This window comes from Stomoxys calcitrans, chromosome 5 (assembly GCF_963082655.1).
Source record: "Stomoxys calcitrans chromosome 5, idStoCalc2.1, whole genome shotgun sequence".
Classification (NCBI taxonomy): Eukaryota; Metazoa; Arthropoda; class Insecta; order Diptera; family Muscidae; genus Stomoxys; species Stomoxys calcitrans.
The window spans coordinates 109,454,774-109,472,445 of NC_081556.1; the positions used below are offsets into that span (position 1 = coordinate 109,454,774).

Below are 17,672 nucleotides of genomic sequence, written 5' to 3' on the forward strand. Positions count from 1 at the left end.
AGTATCTCACAAATGTGGCCAGCATTAGGATAACCACCGCAGAAAATGTTTTTTGATCTTCTCGTCAGAATTTGAAATCAGGCTTTCAGCCGCATAAGCGGACATGCTAACCTCTGCGCTACCCTCTACCCTGCAATTGACTCTTAAATCTAGTCGTCCTCTTCGCAGTATGGCTTCCCTACCCAATCGATGCCGTCTTAAAATTATCCTTTCCATAGAGACTTCTCATTTTCTACAGACGAAAAATTTATGTGGTCGGCTCTTTACAAAAAAGTCCCAATTTTGTCATTTCGATCTCATATCTAATTCGGAGTCGTATACTTTATGGAATCTCTTCCATTGCGATCTTCCTTAAAGAACCATCTGATGTTAAAATTTTCTGCTATCTTCGTAATATCTTTCGTTGAGCCGTAGTCTGTTATTTCCTAAGTCATCCCCTTCTTGAAATTGTATTTACTAGAAGCGAAGTTCTTTCCGGGCTCATTTGCCTTTCAAAGATGTCCTCCTCTCTAAAAAGTTAGATTTTCCTTTTTGTCTTCCTCCCAATGTTATTTCTTTGCTTGATTCGTCGTTTTTTCAGGAACGACTTTTTAAAAAAAAATTTTTTTCTTGATGAAATTATCTCTCTTTCCGTATCGTCTCCTTTCTAACCAATTTTTTCCTCAAATTTCGTTCTCCCGGCCATCGTCTACTCATGTCGTCCGTCTCATGAACTACTTTTCCAAATTGTCTGTTTAACAGTCATCTCTAGTAGTTTACCACCTGATAGTCTTTTCTCAAACGTCTCCTCCTAAACCTCTCGCTTCGACTTACCCCTTCTCTGTCATAACTTGTCCTTATCGATAATCTCATTCTACGTCCTTCCACCCAAAATCTCATTTGTATTCGCATGGTTTCAAGTCGACTTCTTCCCTCTTGCGAGAATTTTTTTTACTTGTCCTCTTTCCTCCTCCTCCTCTACTTCACTGGCGTCTCCTTCCCAGACGTCTCCTTTCAAGTCACATCATTCCCAATCATTTCCTTCCCAGCTACCATCCTTCTAGTTATCTCCTTCCAAGTTGTCGCCATTCAAGTCATCTCATCCTCTGCTGCGTTGCTCCTATTCATATTTTTCCCAATTGTCGCACGTCCAGTCGTCTCCTTCCAAAGCTTTCCTTCCCAGTTATCTGTAGGTTCTTCACAGTAAACTCAGTCAGCGGCCTTCTTTCCCGTTACCTCCTTTCTATTCGTTCCCTTTAAAGATGTCTCTTTTTCTTTTGTCCCTTTTTCTGTTGTCTCTTTTCCAGCCATCTCTTTCCGAGTGGTGTCGTTTCCAATCATCACCATCCGAGTCGTCTCCTTCCTTCATTTTCTTACAAGTCGTCTGCTTTAAAATTGACTATGTGACAGCCGTCTCCTTTCCAGTCATCTTCTTCCCAGCCGTCTCTACTTCATGGGTGTCTTCTTTTCAGCCGTCTCCGTCCCAGTCGTCTCCTTCGATGTCAACTTCTTCCCAGTTATTATCCTTCCAGTTGTCTCATAATTCGAGATCTCGTTTCATATTCTTCCCAATTGTATTCACGGTCGTCTATTTCCCAGTAGTCTCTTTCCCCGTCTTTTTTTCAGCCTCCTCCTTTTTAGTCTTTTAGTTTTAAGTAATATCCTTTCCATTTGTCTTCCTTCTAATCATTTCCTTCTCAGCTGTCGCTTGCCCATTCGCCTATTTCCCAGTCGTATTCTTTCCAATGGTCGCCTTCACCGTCTTTTTCTTCCAAAGGTTTCCTTCCCATGCTCTTCCGTATGTTCTTCACAGTAAACTACTTCCTTGTCAGCGGTCTTCTTTTTTATCGCTTCCTTTCCAGACGTCTCCTTTGCGGACTTTTCCGTGTCGTCTCCTTCCCAGTCATTTTCTTCCAAGTCGTCTGCTTTAGAGTGGCCTATTTGCCAGTCTTCTCCTTCCTAGTCGTTTCCTTTCCAGTCGTCTCCTTTCCAGTAATTTACTTTCCACTCGTTTCCTTTCCAGCCGTCTCCGTTCCAGTCATCTCCTTTCCAGTCGTCCCCTTTCCAGCCATCTCCTTTTTAATCGTCACCATTCCACTCGCCTCCTTTCCAGTTGTCTCCTTTCCATTCCTCTCCTTTCCAGTTGTCTCCTTTCTAGCTGTCATCTTCCTAGTCGTCTCCCTCACACTTATCCCTTCTCAGTTATGTCCTTCTTAGCAGCTTCCCTACCTATAACTTTTTCCCTCATCTCTCTATGAAAGGCTGTTGCTCTTCCTAGACGTCTCTTTCAAAGTATTTCCAAGGCATTTTATTTCAGTCATCTACTCCAAGTTATAGAGTGACCTTATCTCATTCTTTCATTTATATGGCCCATGAAGACGGTGCACACAATTCCTTTGTCTCAATAACCTTCATTGCCATCACTTCAGAAATTTTCCATTGCTATCACCTACCATGCCGACCTCATACATAGCTCCATTGGGTATTTCGGAAAAAATAAGTTTTTTTGTTGTTTTTGTTTTCTTTAGTGGTTAATTTGATTAAAGTCCAAAACAATACGACGCGCCAATGGTTTCTGATTTCGAGTTTAAAGAAAAAAGCATTTTCCCCCTCTCTTTGCACCATCATGCTAGAGGCGACGGGAATCTGTTGGTATTGGTTGGTGAGTTTGCTAGTTTTTTGCATTTTCCTCGTTTTGCACAATTTTTCAATGGATAGCAAAATCCATTGCATATTTTTTGATTATTCTTGGCTGAAACTATCAGGCTGTTGCTGTTACTATGTTTGGGGCTCACGAAATGTGAGTGTTAAGAATTACCATTGACTGGTTGCTTCTACTCTAGGGTTGTCCAATCGGGCTGGATATTTCTGGGTAGGCAATTTTAATTGAGGGGTTCCTAAACGAGTTTGAAAATGGTTTGGTATGATATTGACTTTTCTAAAGGGACTCCTCCCTTCTCAGTCGTTTAAAACGATATTATTATGCAGACATTGTTTCAGTCGTCGATAAAGGAAAACTCTTTCCCTAGCCATCAGTGCCTAGTTCGTCCAAAGTTGTCTCCAAAGGATTCCTCCAACTTGTTTTCAAAAAATCTTTTCCACTCGTTGGTAAAGACTCTCTTTCATTCGCTTCTAAGGATTTCTTTTCAGTCGTCTATAAATACTTCTTTCTACTCATCTTTGAAAACTAACTCCTCTCCAGTCATCTTTGAAGTCTCATTCGCAGTCATCTCTTAAAACTCCTCCTCAGTCGTCTGTTTTTTCATTTTTCTTCTCAGTCGATTTCTCCTCAATCGTCTCTTTCAAAGTCAGCACTTCCAAGTCCTTTCCTTTCCACACCCTGCTTTCGAGAACATTCCGTTACATTTCCTCCATTACGACTGCTTCTCGATCGCCTCTTTCCCAGTCGTCTCCTTCTAGGGACTACAGTCCCAGTCATCTCCTGTCCGGCCGTCTCCTACCCAGATGTATCATTCTCAGTCACCTCCTTCCCAGTTGTCTCTTTTCTAGTCGTCTCCTTCCCTGTCGCCTCTTTCTCAGTCATCCCTTCCCTTCACTCGCAGTCATCTCAAAAAACTCCTCAGTCATACCTTTCCCATTATTCTTCTCAGATGTCTTCTTCTCAATCGTCTCCTTCAATGTCATAATTTTCAAGTAGTCTCCTTCCCACTCGTCGCCTTTCCAGACATTTTCTACCTTAAAGTCTGCTTTCCAATCGTAACTTCCTAGTCGTATCATTCCCAGTCGTCTCCTTTCCATTCGCATCACTCCTTCCCAGTGGTATCACTCCTTCCCAGTCGTATCACTCCTTCCCAGTCGTATCACTCCTTCCCAGCCGTATCACTCCTTCCAAGTCGTATCACACCTTCCCAGTCGTATCATTCCTTCCCAGTCATATCATTCCTTCCCAGTCGTATCATTCCTTTCCAGTCGTATCACACCTTCCCAATCGTATCATTCCTTCCTAGTCGTATCATTCCTTCCCAGTCGTATCACTCCTTCCCAATCGTATCATTCCTTCCCAGTCGTATTACTCCCAGTCGTCTCCTTCCCAGTCGCATCACTTCTTCCCAGTCGCATCACTCCTTCCCAGTCGTATCACTCCTTCCCAGTTGTATCACTCCTTCTCAGTTGTATCACTCCTTCCCAGTTGTATCACTCCTTCCCAGTCTTATCACTCCTTCCCAGCCGTATCACTATTTCCAGTCGTGTCACTCATTCCAATCGTCGTCTCCTTCCCAGTCGTCGTCTCCTTCCTAGTCGTATCACTCCTTCCCAGTCGTCACCTTTCCAGTCGTCTCCTTTTCAGTCGTCTCCTTTCCAGTCGTCTCCTTTCCAGTCGTCTCCTTTCCAGTCGTCTCCTTTCCAGTCGTCTCCTTTCCAGTCGTCTCCTTTCCAGTCGTCTCCTTTCCAGTCGTCTCCTTTCCAGTCGTCTCCTTTCCAGTCGTCTCCTTTCCAGTCGTCTCCTTTCCAGTCGTCTCCTTTCCAGTCGTCTCCTTTCCAGTCGTCTCCTTTCCAGTCGTCTCCTTTCCAGTCGTCTCCTTTCCAGTCGTCTCCTTTCCAGTCGTCTCCTTTCCAGTCGTCTCCTTTCCAGTTGTCTCCTTTCCAGTCGTCTCCTTCCCAGTCGTCTCCTTTCAGGTCGTCTATTTCCCAGTCGTCTCTTTTCCAGTCGTCTCCTTCCCAGTCGTCTCTTTTCCAGTCGTCTCCTTCCCAGTCGTTTCTTTCCAGTCGTCTCCTTTCCAGTCGTCTCCTTTCCAGTCGTCTCCTTTCCAGTCGTCTCCTTTCCAGTCGTCTCCTTTCCAGTCGTCTCCTTTCCAGTCGTCTCCTTTCCAGTCGTCTCCTTTCCAGTCGTCTCCTTTCCAGTCGTCTCCTTTCCAGTCGTCTCCTTTCCAGTCGTCTCCTTTTCAGTCGTCTCCTTTCCAGTCGTCTCCTTTCCAGTCGTCTCCTTTCCAGTCGTCTCCTTTCCAGTCGTCTCCTTTCCAGTCGTCTCCTTTCCAGTCGTCTCCTTTCCAGTCGTCTCCTTTCCAGTCGTCTCCTTTCCAGTCGTCTCCTTTCCAGTCGTCTCCTTTCCAGTCGTCTCCTTTCCAGTCGTCTCCTTTCCAGTCGTCCCCTTTCCAGTCGTCTCCTTTCCAGTCGTCTCCTTTTCAGTCGTCTCCTTTCCAGTCGTCTCCTTTCCAGTCGTCTCCTTTCCAGTCGTCTCCTTTCCAGTCGTCTCCTTTCCAGTCGTCTGCTTTCCAGTCGTCTCCTTTCCAGTCGTCTACTTTCCAGTCGTCTCCTTTCCAGTAATCTCCTTTTCAGTCGTCTCCTTCCCAGTCCTCTCCTTCCCAGTCCTCTCCATCCCAGTCGTCTCCTTCCCAGTCGTCTCCTTCCCAATCGTCTCTTTCCCAGTCGACTCTTTCCCAGTCGTCTCTTTTCCAGTCGTTTCCTTCCCAGTCGTTTCCTTCCCAGTCGTTTCCTTTCCAGTCGTCTCCTTCACTGTCGTCTCATTCCCAGTCGGTTCCCTCCCTTCCTTAAGATTTATTTAATGTTTTATTATCTCCTACTTCGGGGACATATATCTTCGAAACAAGTTTACAATTGTCATCCCTATAGACTGCACAGCTGTGTACGTGTCATGAACTGTTGGTAATGGTACGTTGAGTGATAAAGTAGGTATGCCAGCCATTGGCACTGCCATTCGTTTTGTGATACTGCTAAAGAGGACGGTGATAATCCTGCATAAGTAGCGCAGCAAGAATTGAATCCAAAAATAGCCAGCCATGCCAAACGAGTACTCAGACTGGCGTCTTGATGTACTTGATGCTGTGCCTGTTGCTTTGTTGTTGTTGCTGCTGCTGTTCTTCTTGTTTGTTTTGTTTTCGTAATTCCTTCAGGCTTTAATGATTTCTTTCTGATATGCTCTATTTCTGCTACGAATGATGATGCTGATGATGTTGAGGCACAATTTACATATGAAGTGCCTTTGGATTTTGCAATCTTTGAAAACCAACTCTTTTGGAGAAAAACAAAAATAAACACCACATTCCTACTTCTTCTAGGCGGCAAGGCATTATTTTAAGATTGTCATGATTTAAAAATAAAAATCAAATTTATTCATTCACTCAAGAGTTGTGCTCGTCCGACTAATGGATAATTAAGTGATGGGTGAAAATGTTGCAGAAGGGGGAAAGACAATTTTCCACCAAAGAGTCATCATTGGCCTGAAATCATAGAGTTGTTCTTCAAACTGAAGTCAAGCAGAAAATACTTTCCACCTTTTCGTAGAGAGGAAAAATGGGCGCAAATTAAAATAAACAGCCTAATTAAGGACTATTCATTTAATCCTCTCTGTCTTAAGGGTTATCTGTGGGTATGCATTTATTGCCACTAATGCATTAGAGTGCAATTTTACAAATTTTCCCACATTGAAGTGTTTATGACCGAGGACCGATGAACATCACATGCGGCAATTGAAGCATTAATTTCCATTAGGTGGTGCTGCCTGGAACATTGAACCATTCATGTGTGGAAATTATTCAAAACCTTTGCTATTTGATACCCTATGCTACTACTCTTGAGCAGGGTAAAACAACTAAGAGGACTTATTTGCATCTCTTGAATGGATATAAGTACCTCAGGTAGGGAGAGGAAAGCTAAAGAACATTTGGAATAAAAATTGCTCCGAAATAAAATACAAATCAAAACATGACAGAAACTTTGTCTTTAAAGAAAATATTCTTTAGAGAAAATTTCTGAAAAATGTAGAGAAATTTTCATAGAAATTTGGATTGGGAAACATTTGAATATTCTACATGGAATAGGGTATGTAATAGTCGCAGTCTACATAGTCTAGCTTTTAGTTTCACCTTCCAACCGATGAATTTTCACACAATTGGACTCATACTCTTGGACTTGCCTGCAGAAACAACAAGTACACACTTTCCAAGCTATGCTTAGGCAACATATCTACCTTTGTATGTAGCTGAACCCCAACTCCCATGGAATGCCAAGTCATTTTATGGTTAATTTCCTTTATCATACCTGCATGTGAACTTTTTTGTTATTCTTTTATGTGGATAGGTTAGTTCATATTAGGCTTAACTATTGGTATAGCCATAAACAATTTGTATGTTGGTTTTTAATGTTTTTCTAATCAATCGCATTTCCATAACGTCGATTTGAAGAAGGGGAAAAAAGAAAAACAAAAAAATTTTAAAATACCATTGACATTTCCGCTTCGAATTGCTCTCTATTGTGACACCAAACAATCCAACCAATAAAAATCGCTTGCTTTGTTGTCCAAAGGCATGTGTGGATAAAGAAAATAAAAAAAAACTTGTGCAAATAAAATAAATAACAGTGGAATAAGGTCGGGCTTGGTAGACTTGTAAAGAGGGAACTACACAGTACTCCGGAGAATTGAAGTTTTTCTATAGAAAACCTTATTCAGCCAGGCTGAATTGAAGCTTTTCTATAGAAAACCTTATTCAGCCAGGCTGAATTGAAGTTTTTCTATAGAAAACCTTATTCAGCCAGGCTGAATTGAAGTTTTTCTATAGAAAACCTTATTCAGCCAGGCTGAATTGAAGTTTTTCTATAGAAAACCTTATTCAGCCAGGCTGAATTGAAGTTTTTCTATAGAAAACCTTATTCAGCCAGGCTGAATTGAAGTTTTTCTATAGAAAACCTTATTCAGCCAGGCTGAATTGAAGTTTTTCTATAGAAAACCTTATTCAGCCAGGCTGAATTGAAGTTTTTCTATAGAAAACCTTATTCAGCCAGGCTGAATTGAAGTTTTTCTATAGAAAACCTTATTCAGCCAGGCTGAATTGAAGTTTTTCTATAGAAAACCTTATTCAGCCAGGCTGAATTGAAGTTTTTCTATAGAAAACCTTATTCAGCCAGGCTGAATTGAAGTTTTTCTATAGAAAACCTTATTCAGCCAGGCTGAATTGAAGTTTTTCTATAGAAAACCTTATTCAGCCAGGCTGAATTGAAGTTTTTCTATAGAAAACCTTATTCAGCCAGGCTGAATTGAAGTTTTTCTATAGAAAACCTTATTCAGCCAGGCTGAATTGAAGTTTTTCTATAGAAAACCTTATTCAGCCAGGCTGAATTGAAGTTTTTCTATAGAAAACCTTATTCAGCCAGGCTGAATTGAAGTTTTTCTATAGAAAACCTTATTCAGCCAGGCTGAATTGAAGTTTTTCTATAGAAAACCTTATTCAGCCAGGCTGAATTGAAGTTTTTCTATAGAAAACCTTATTCAGCCAGGCTGAATTGAAGTTTTTCTATAGAAAACCTTATTCAGCCAGGCTGAATTGAAGTTTTTCTATAGAAAACCTTATTCAGCCAGGCTGAATTGAAGTTTTTCTATAGAAAACCTTATTCAGCCAGGCTGAATTGAAGTTTTTCTATAGAAAACCTTATTCAGCCAGGCTGAATTGAAGTTTTTCTATAGAAAACCTTATTCAGCCAGGCTGAATTGAAGTTTTTCTATAGAAAACCTTATTCAGCCAGGCTGAATTGAAGTTTTTCTATAGAAAACCTTATTCAGCCAGGCTGAATTGAAGTTTTTCTATAGAAAACCTTATTCAGCCAGGCTGAATTGAAGTTTTTCTATAGAAAACCTTATTCAGCCAGGCTGAATTGAAGTTTTTCTATAGAAAACCTTATTCAGCCAGGCTGAATTGAAGTTTTTCTATAGAAAACCTTATTCAGCCAGGCTGAATTGAAGTTTTTCTATAGAAAACCTTATTCAGCCAGGCTGAATTGAAGTTTTTCTATAGAAAACCTTATTCAGCCAGGCTGAATTGAAGTTTTTCTATAGAAAACCTTATTCAGCCAGGCTGAATTGAAGTTTTTCTATAGAAAACCTTATTCAGCCAGGCTGAATTGAAGTTTTTCTATAGAAAACCTTATTCAGCCAGGCTGAATTGAAGTTTTTCTATAGAAAACCTTATTCAGCCAGGCTGAATTGAAGTTTTTCTATAGAAAACCTTATTCAGCCAGGCTGAATTGAAGTTTTTCTATAGAAAACCTTATTCAGCCAGGCTGAATTGAAGTTTTTCTATAGAAAACCTTATTCAGCCAGGCTGAATTGAAGTTTTTCTATAGAAAACCTTATTCAGCCAGGCTGAATTGAAGTTTTTCTATAGAAAACCTTATTCAGCCAGGCTGAATTGAAGTTTTTCTATAGAAAACCTTATTCAGCCAGGTTGAATTGAAGTTTTTCTATAGAAAACCTTATTCAGCCAGGTTGAATTGAAGTTTTTCTATAGAAAACCTTATTCAGCCAGGCTGAATTGAAGTTTTTCTATAGAAAACCTTATTCAGCCAGGCTGAATTGAAGTTTTTCTATAGAAAACCTTATTCAGCCAGGCTGAATTGAAGTTTTTCTATAGAAAACCTTATTCAGCCAGGCTGAATTGAAGTTTTTCTATAGAAAACCTTATTCAGCCAGGCTGAATTGAAGTTTTTCTATAGAAAACCTTATTCAGCCAGGCTGAATTGAAGTTTTTCCATAGAAAACCTTATTCAGCCAGGCTGAATTGAAGGTTTTCTATGGAAAACCTTATTCAGCCAGGCTGAATTGAAGGTTTTCTATGGAAAACCTTATTCAGCCAGGCTGAATTGAAGGTTTTCTATAGAAAACCTTATTCAGCCAGGCTGAATTGAAGTTTTTCTATAGAAAACCTTATTCAGCCAGGCTGAATTGAAGTTTTTCTATAGAAAACCTTATTCAGCCAGGCTGAATTGAAGTTTTTCTATAGAAAACCTTATTCAGCCAGGCTGAATTGAAGTTTTTCTATAGAAAACCTTATTCAGCCAGGCTGAATTGAAGTTTTTCTATAGAAAACCTTATTCAGCCAGGCTGAATTGAAGTTTTTCTATAGAAAACCTTATTCAGCCAGGCTGAATTGAAGTTTTTCTATAGAAAACCTTATTCAGCCAGGCTGAATTGAAGTTTTTCTATAGAAAACCTTATTCAGCCAGGCTGAATTGAAGTTTTTCTATAGAAAACCTTATTCAGCCAGGCTGAATTGAAGTTTTTCTATAGAAAACCTTATTCAGCCAGGCTGAATTGAAGTTTTTCTATAGAAAACCTTATTCAGCCAGGCTGAATTGAAGTTTTTCTATAGAAAACCTTATTCAGCCAGGCTGAATTGAAGTTTTTCTATAGAAAACCTTATTCAGCCAGGCTGAATTGAAGTTTTTCTATAGAAAACCTTATTCAGCCAGGCTGAATTGAAGTTTTTCTATAGAAAACCTTATTCAGCCAGGCTGAATTGAAGTTTTTCTATAGAAAACCTTATTCAGCCAGGCTGAATTGAAGTTTTTCTATAGAAAACCTGATAACCTAATAGTTGTACTTTGTAAGTTTTCAAAATATACATAAATCAAAATCTTCTTCTGAATATTCCATGTTGTTACAGAGTTTTGACATATAGTAAATTTGCCACCCTATAAACCCTGGGGTATGGATCGTTAGCAATAACAATAACAACAAACAGTAACAACAATAATAAACGTGTAATTAGACAACATGTAGTGCGGTACATATATTACCAGTTGTGATCACTGTGTTGTTTTTCATTTATTACGACCCCAGAAAGGTATATGACCGTACCTAATTTTGTTTGGAAATATAAAAGAAAAACACAAAAAATGCTATAAAACTACAACAATAATAAGAACCCTATTCAACAGCCAACAGCAACAAGAACAACAACAACAACGAGCCACAAATATGTTAAATTAATTTCCCACAAAAGCATTGAGGCGTGACATCAAAAGTAAAATGAGCGAATGCGTACCGTACGAGTTAGGGAAGAAGAGAAATTCAGTTACCTCATATGCGTTGGGGCAATGCGCTATAGAAAGCAAAATTAGAAAATATGCCAACAATGGATGATTAAGAAAAATTTTTGAATAAGAAATTGTTTAAGAAAGCTTAGAAAAATTAATTAGAGCAGCAATACCAAACGTATTGCCTGAGTAGAGCTTTGGCGAAATTTCTATATCACATAAGAGAGCACAGTTTAACATTATGTGTAGACCATAGCTTAGGATTAGAATCTTCAAATGGACACGAGAGTACTTCTGTTTCCAATCCATTTTTGGGTTTCATTACGAGTCTTGAGAGCCTTAATTTATTCAATATTAAGCAATTCCAATACCTTCCACGGAATTGATTATTCTACGCTATACTTTTCTTTTCTGCTATACTAGAATCAGTAGCACCATTACACTTCTGGTTTTACCCAGAGTTTCCTGATGAAATCAGCTTAGGTATTAGAAATCAATCTCAGAAACTATTGCGGCAACAAAAGTTGCGTAGTGCTTCTTTAAGGAAGAATGCATCATATCTTTTTAGACAATGCTTTAGGCAAACAATTGAATGCTGAACATTAAATAAGTCATTCTGTTATATTTCAGCCCATTAGGATAAGAATTGCGCCTTGTAGGGGCTCAAGACGCAAAATCGGGAGATCGGTTTAAATGGGAGTTGTATCAAGCTATAGATCGATTCATCATTCACTATGTTGGATACGCATGTTGAAGGTCATGGGAGAAGCCGTTGTACAAAATTTCAGCCAAATCGGATGAGAATTGCGCCCTCTAGAGGCTCAAGAAGTCAAGATCCCAGAACCGTTTTTATGGCAGCTATATCAGGTTATGCACCGATTTGAACCATACTTATCACAGTTATTGGAAGACATAACAAAACACGACTTCCAAAATTTCAGACAAATCGGACGAGAATTACGCCCTCTAGAGGCTCAAGAAGTCAAGATCCCAGATCCATTTATATGGCAGCTATATCAGGTTATGCACCGATTTGCACCATACTTAACACAGTTGTTGGAAGTCATAACAGAACACCTCATGCAAAATATCAGCCAAATCTGATGAGAATTGCGCCCTCTAGCGGCTCAAGAAGTCAAGACCCAAGATCGGTTTATGTGGTAGCTATACCAGGTTTTTGACCGATTTGAACCATACTTAGCACAGTTGTTGGAAGTGATACCAAAACACCACGTGCAAAATTACAGCCCAATCGGATTAGAAGTGCGCCCTCTAAAAGCTGAAGAAGTCAAGACCCAAGATGCGTTTATATGGCAGCTATATCAGGTTAAGAACCGATTTGCACCATACTGAACACAGTTGTTGGAAGTCATAACAGAACACCTCATGCAAAATTTCAGCCAAATCTGATGAGAATCCCAACCCAACCGACCTGCACTAATAAAAAGACCCAAGATCGATTTATATGGTAGCTATATCAAAACATGGACCGATTTGGCCCAATCACAATCCCAACTGACCTACACTAATAAAAAATATTTGTGCAAAATTTCAAGCGCGTAGCTTTACTCCTTTGAAAGTTAGCGTGCTTTCGACAGACAGACGGACGGAAATGGCAAGATCGAATTAAAATGTCATGACGATCAAGAATATATCTACTTTATGGGGTCTTAGACGTATATTTCGAGGTGTTACAAACAGAATGACGAAACAATTATAATTACAGGGCGAAATGGAAGAAGTTTAATGTGTGAGATCTCGAGTATGGAGGACATTGAGTAGTTGGTACAAACCATAGAGATGTATCCCCTTATCCACATAAGAGCGGCTTGTCTGGCCAGCAGTTCCAGAAAAGGATGGACAACAGATGGTGGAATAAGGAACTCAGGTTACTCCGAACCAATGCTGATGACGTGGCAATTGCGGTTAGGGGAAAGTTTCCCAGTACTCTAAGAGATATACTTCAGGAAGCTCTACGTGCAACAGCAAAATTGGGTACCGAAAGTGGTCTAGGTATAAATCCGTGCAAGACAGAAGTAGTTCTTTTCAGCAGGAGACACAAGTTGCCTTCAATTGAACCTGACTCCTTGGGTGGAGAGAATATTCCATTTACAGAAAGCGCAAAATAGCTGGGTGTTTTGCTGAACAGGAAATTGAATTTCAAATCTAACATTTTGGAAAGGGCAAACAAGGCAATTCTTGCCCTATACACCTGGAGGAGAGCCATTGGCAAAAGTTGGGGGTTTAGACCGCGTGTCATGCATTGGGTATATACTGCAGTTGTCAGATCTATAATACTATATGGTGTTGTGATCTGGTGAACGGCGCTTCAAAAGTCCACCTACCGCTCAATACTTAACCGGATCCAAAGGCTTGTTTGTGCATCATAGCCGCACTGAGGACGACACCATCTGATGCACTGAAGTTAATGCTACATCTTATGCCTCTGGACATTGTGGCTAGACAAATTGGTGCGACCACTGCCGTGAGGCTAAGGGGGCTTTCTCATTGGTCATATGGCTGTTACGTACACTGTGTTATCCTTGATACAATATCGCATGTTCCAGACAGTGTGGATTGCATCCTACCTGAGCCGCTTTTTGTTAAAAATTACTATACCACTATTCCTGATAGAACCGATTGAATTAACGATCCCTGGTAATAGAAGTTACATAGACTACTATACGGATGGTTCTAAATATTTGGGGTGTACTCCAAATATTTAGAACTGGTCATATCGAAAAGGTTACCCAAGCACAGCAGTGTGTATCAAGCGGAGATTCTTGTAATTGAGGAAGTGGTGGAATGGCTTAGATATAATGTCATAACAACGATTGGCATAAATATCTTCTCAGACAGCCAAGCTTATTTCTGAACACAAAAACCGCCCTCGACTGTCGCAGATCTCTCAGATGGCTGAACAGTTCAAAATTCTCCAGGGAACTGTAAAGCGGACGAGCTTGCGAGACTAGGAACTACCCTACACATTCCAGAGATACTGGAATCTGTGGGTATACCTTTAGCGACATGTAAGCTAAGTTTTCAGGACCAGGCCCGAAGAACAACGAATGATAGATGGCCACAAAGAGGGGGCTGTGAGCATTCCACAACTATGTGGCCTAATCTAGACTTCAAGAGGTCTACCGCTTTGCTGTGATTGGCTAGAATAGACGTCTCAGTCATTATGTCCGTCATGACAGGTCACTGTCTGATAGGAAAACACGCTGACAGACTGAAGGTTGCCAACAACGACTTTTGTAGAAACTGTGAGGATATGGAAGAAGGAGAGACTATAGAACAGCGTGTGAACAATGTGTGTCCTGCACTACCAGTCAGAAGGAGTTCCACTTTAGGTTCTCATTTCTTTGAGAACCTGTCCGATTTAGAGGATGTGAAAATTCGCAAGTTGTTGGGCTTTTAAACGATAGGAACTAGAAGGCATCTTCCTTCATCTGTTCCTGTGGAATCAAAATGGACGAAAACGTCTAAGTGAGTTTGACTGCCACTTAAACCTAGGGAGCGCTTCACTCCCAAAACCACTCCCTCTGACATGAAGAACAATCGATACCATATGACACTCAAAGGTCTTTGAGAGTTAAGTATGAATCTGATATACAAATGTATGGCCAAATGTCTGGAAGCCTTCAGCTTCCAAGCGGTTATGTGGGCTGGGCGGGACAATATGATACTCAAACTCAAGAATAGGAAATGACAGTGGAATGATAATATGACAATAGTCCAGTGTCTGGGGACACCTTAACTCCTAAACATCTACCATTCGTGCACCCATTAGCCGATTAGGACCGAATGGATTTTAAACCATAGGGAATTCGAAGGAAAGAACTTTGGGAGTAGAGTATATAACTGAAAAATTGCTGCCAAATAAGGGGTTTGGTGGTAATGTGAACCCATTAGGAGAATAAGACAATCAATGTAAAGGTAGATGGAAATAGAGTTCATATCACCGGCCGATACGGGATAACTTTGAATATCACACAGAATGGAACTTTGAGCTCCGACTTGTGTAATGCATTGACATTTGTGGGGGTGGAACAGGCAAAATTGCCGGTTGGGTCATAAAGAGAGCCAAATTAAAGACATATGGAGGTAGAGTACATATCTGACACCTTCTTTTTTTTGTTTAGTGATATAGTCTACCCTGAAATACCTCGAGCGCACATTTTGAGCGATAAACAATTTTTAACTTTGGAGCGTTGCTTTTGTGGGACTTGTTTGCAGAGTTGCATTTTTCAACGTAACGCACAAAACCGAACCTCAATGTGCTCATTCCGTTTTGGCCTTAAGTATATGGAAAGATGGAACAATGTCGAAATTTGGGAATACAGTTAGAATCTTAAATCTATATTTCGGATAATATGGACTCGGGAAGGTCCCCTGGTTCTTTAACATTGTTGTATTCTTAAGACAGCTAATTGAAGTGTTTTTGAAAGTAGTAAAGATATACGCTAAATAATTTTACTAATGTAGATCTGAGAAAAATAATGTACCCCAAAAATACTGAACCTTTGGCCATAAGATAGATTTTGAAGATAATTAAAAATATTAAAAATATAATATGTCCATTTATCTTGTATTAGAAATGCAAAAACAATCGTAGTTACCAGCTTTAATCGTTTTCTGGAAAGAAATAAAAAGATGAAATATTTAATATATGAGAATAATCTTCTTATATATAAAATTCAATTTGTGTTTGTTTGTTTCGTATAGACTCAAAAACGGCTGAATCGATTACCTTCAAATTTTCACAGATTGTGTAGATTGGTCTGGAAGGAAACATAGGGGCGGGCCCTCCCCCTTGCCCCAAAAGTACTATCCAAAAATAAAAGTGAACCCCTCGGGACAATATGGGATTCAAATGAAAGGTATTCAATAGTAGAGTACGAATATCATAATAAAAGTTGGGTCCAAGTACCTGAGGAGCCGCCCCAGCCCCAAAACCTCTTAATATAGGTTTATTTGACGATCATGACAATATGGGATTCAAATGAAAGGTATTCGGGAGTAGATTACGAATATGGTCAGGAAATAGAAATAGGCTTTATAATTTGTTGATAACGGAAGGGGGCGGACCCTCTCCCCTTACACCAAAAACACTATCCAAATTCAAAAGTGGACCGAAAAGTACAATATGGACATCAAATGAAAAGTATGCGGGAGTAGATAACGAATCTGGTATACAAATTCATGTTGAAGTATAGGGGGTCAAAAAAAAAAGAGGGGGCACATTAGCCAATCACGGATATATGGGACTCGGTTTGTTTGTTCCGTATAGACTGAAAAACGGCAGAACCGATTTTCTCGAAATTTGGGCTTATTGTGTAGGTTGGTCTGGAAGGAAACATAGGCTATATAATTTTTCGGTATCGGAAGGGGGGGCGGACCCTTCGCCTTATGTCCAAAACACAACCCAAAATCAAAAGTGAACCGATCGGGACAATATAGGTATCAAATGAAAGATATTGGAGAGTAGAACACGAATATGGTATTAAAATTTGAGTCTAAGTAACCATCGGGCCGCCTCAACCCCTAAACTCCCCCTAATAGACATATAGGACGTTCATTTCAATATGGGGCTCAAATTAAAGGTATTCAGGAGTAGATTTCGCATCTGGCATACAAAATCAGATGGAAGCATAGGGGATAACGCCAACCCTCAAAAACACCATAAGACCCATTATGACTATATGATACTTGGCTGAACCGATTTTGTTTAAAATTTTCATAGATTGTGTACGATTGTCTGGAAGGAAATATAGGCTATATAATTTTTAGATATCGGGTGGAGGCGGACCCTCCCCCTAACCCCAAAAACTCCACCCATATCCGAAAGTGGTCCGATGGGCACAATAAGGGTATCAAATGAAAGGTATTGGAGACCAGAAAAATAATATGGTATTAAAACTTGGGTCCAAGTACCCAGCGGGCCGCCCTTAACCCCAAAACTCCTCTAAACAGATATAGTCGACGTTCATGTCAATATGGGCCTCAAATGAAAAGTATTCGACAGTAGATTACAAATATGACATAAAAAATTAGGTCCAAGTAATGGGAGGTCGCCCCACCCCCAAGTACCTCCAAATGGGCATATTAGCCGACCATGTCCATATAGGACTCAAATGAAAGGTATTTGGGAGTAGATTACGAATATGACATTTAAATTTTGTTCAAGTCTAGGTGGCGCTTTTACTTCCAAAAATAAGTCAAATGGGTTGGTTGACCCAATATGACAATATTGGACTCAAATGAAAGGTATTTAAGAGTAGAAAACGAATTTGATATCCAATTTAGGAGCCAAGTGTTTGGGGGTGCGCCCTAAAGCACCCCCTAAACTTAACTGGGAATATGGAGGTATTTGGGAGTAAAGAACGAATTTGATATCTATTTTCAGGGCAAAGTGCCGGTGGCCACCCAGCCCCAAAATTTCATATTTATCGACCATGGCAATATGGGGCTCACATTAAATGGATTTGGGAGTGCAGCAAGAATTAGATATACATATTTTATCCTAAATGTCTGAGTGCCATCCCTCCCCTAAAAATCACTTCACATTACGCTAATTTTCAAATCCATCAGATCTTGGAGATTGGTAATGCAATTCGTTCGATTTCTTTTTTTACACTCTGAAAAAACATGGTTTCTATTGTTGTGGTCGGGTGCCTCGGGGGCCGTCCAAAACCAGCCAAATGCGTATATAGACCAATCACGACAATATAGAGCTCAAACGAAAAGGTGGAGAAAAAAATCGAATTTGATATCCAATTGGAGTGCCATGTGTTTGGGAACTGCCCACCCGAAAACACCTCCCTATTATATAAAAGCTATTTGATGTTTAAATTAATCGATTTTCGGGAAATTGATACTCATTTTCGGAATAAAGTCCCTGG

General features: G+C 40.0%; 1 long non-coding RNA gene across 1 annotated transcript in view; it reads right to left on the reverse strand.

The window, feature by feature from the left end:
• Window positions 1-17,672, reverse strand: part of LOC131997767 (uncharacterized) — a 287,102-nt gene that overhangs the window by 105,887 nt on the left and 163,543 nt on the right. Inside the window, exon 3 of the long non-coding RNA XR_009398405.1 lies at window positions 15,390-15,405. This is a non-coding gene — a long non-coding RNA (uncharacterized LOC131997767). The remainder of the gene's footprint in view (window positions 1-15,389; window positions 15,406-17,672) is intronic.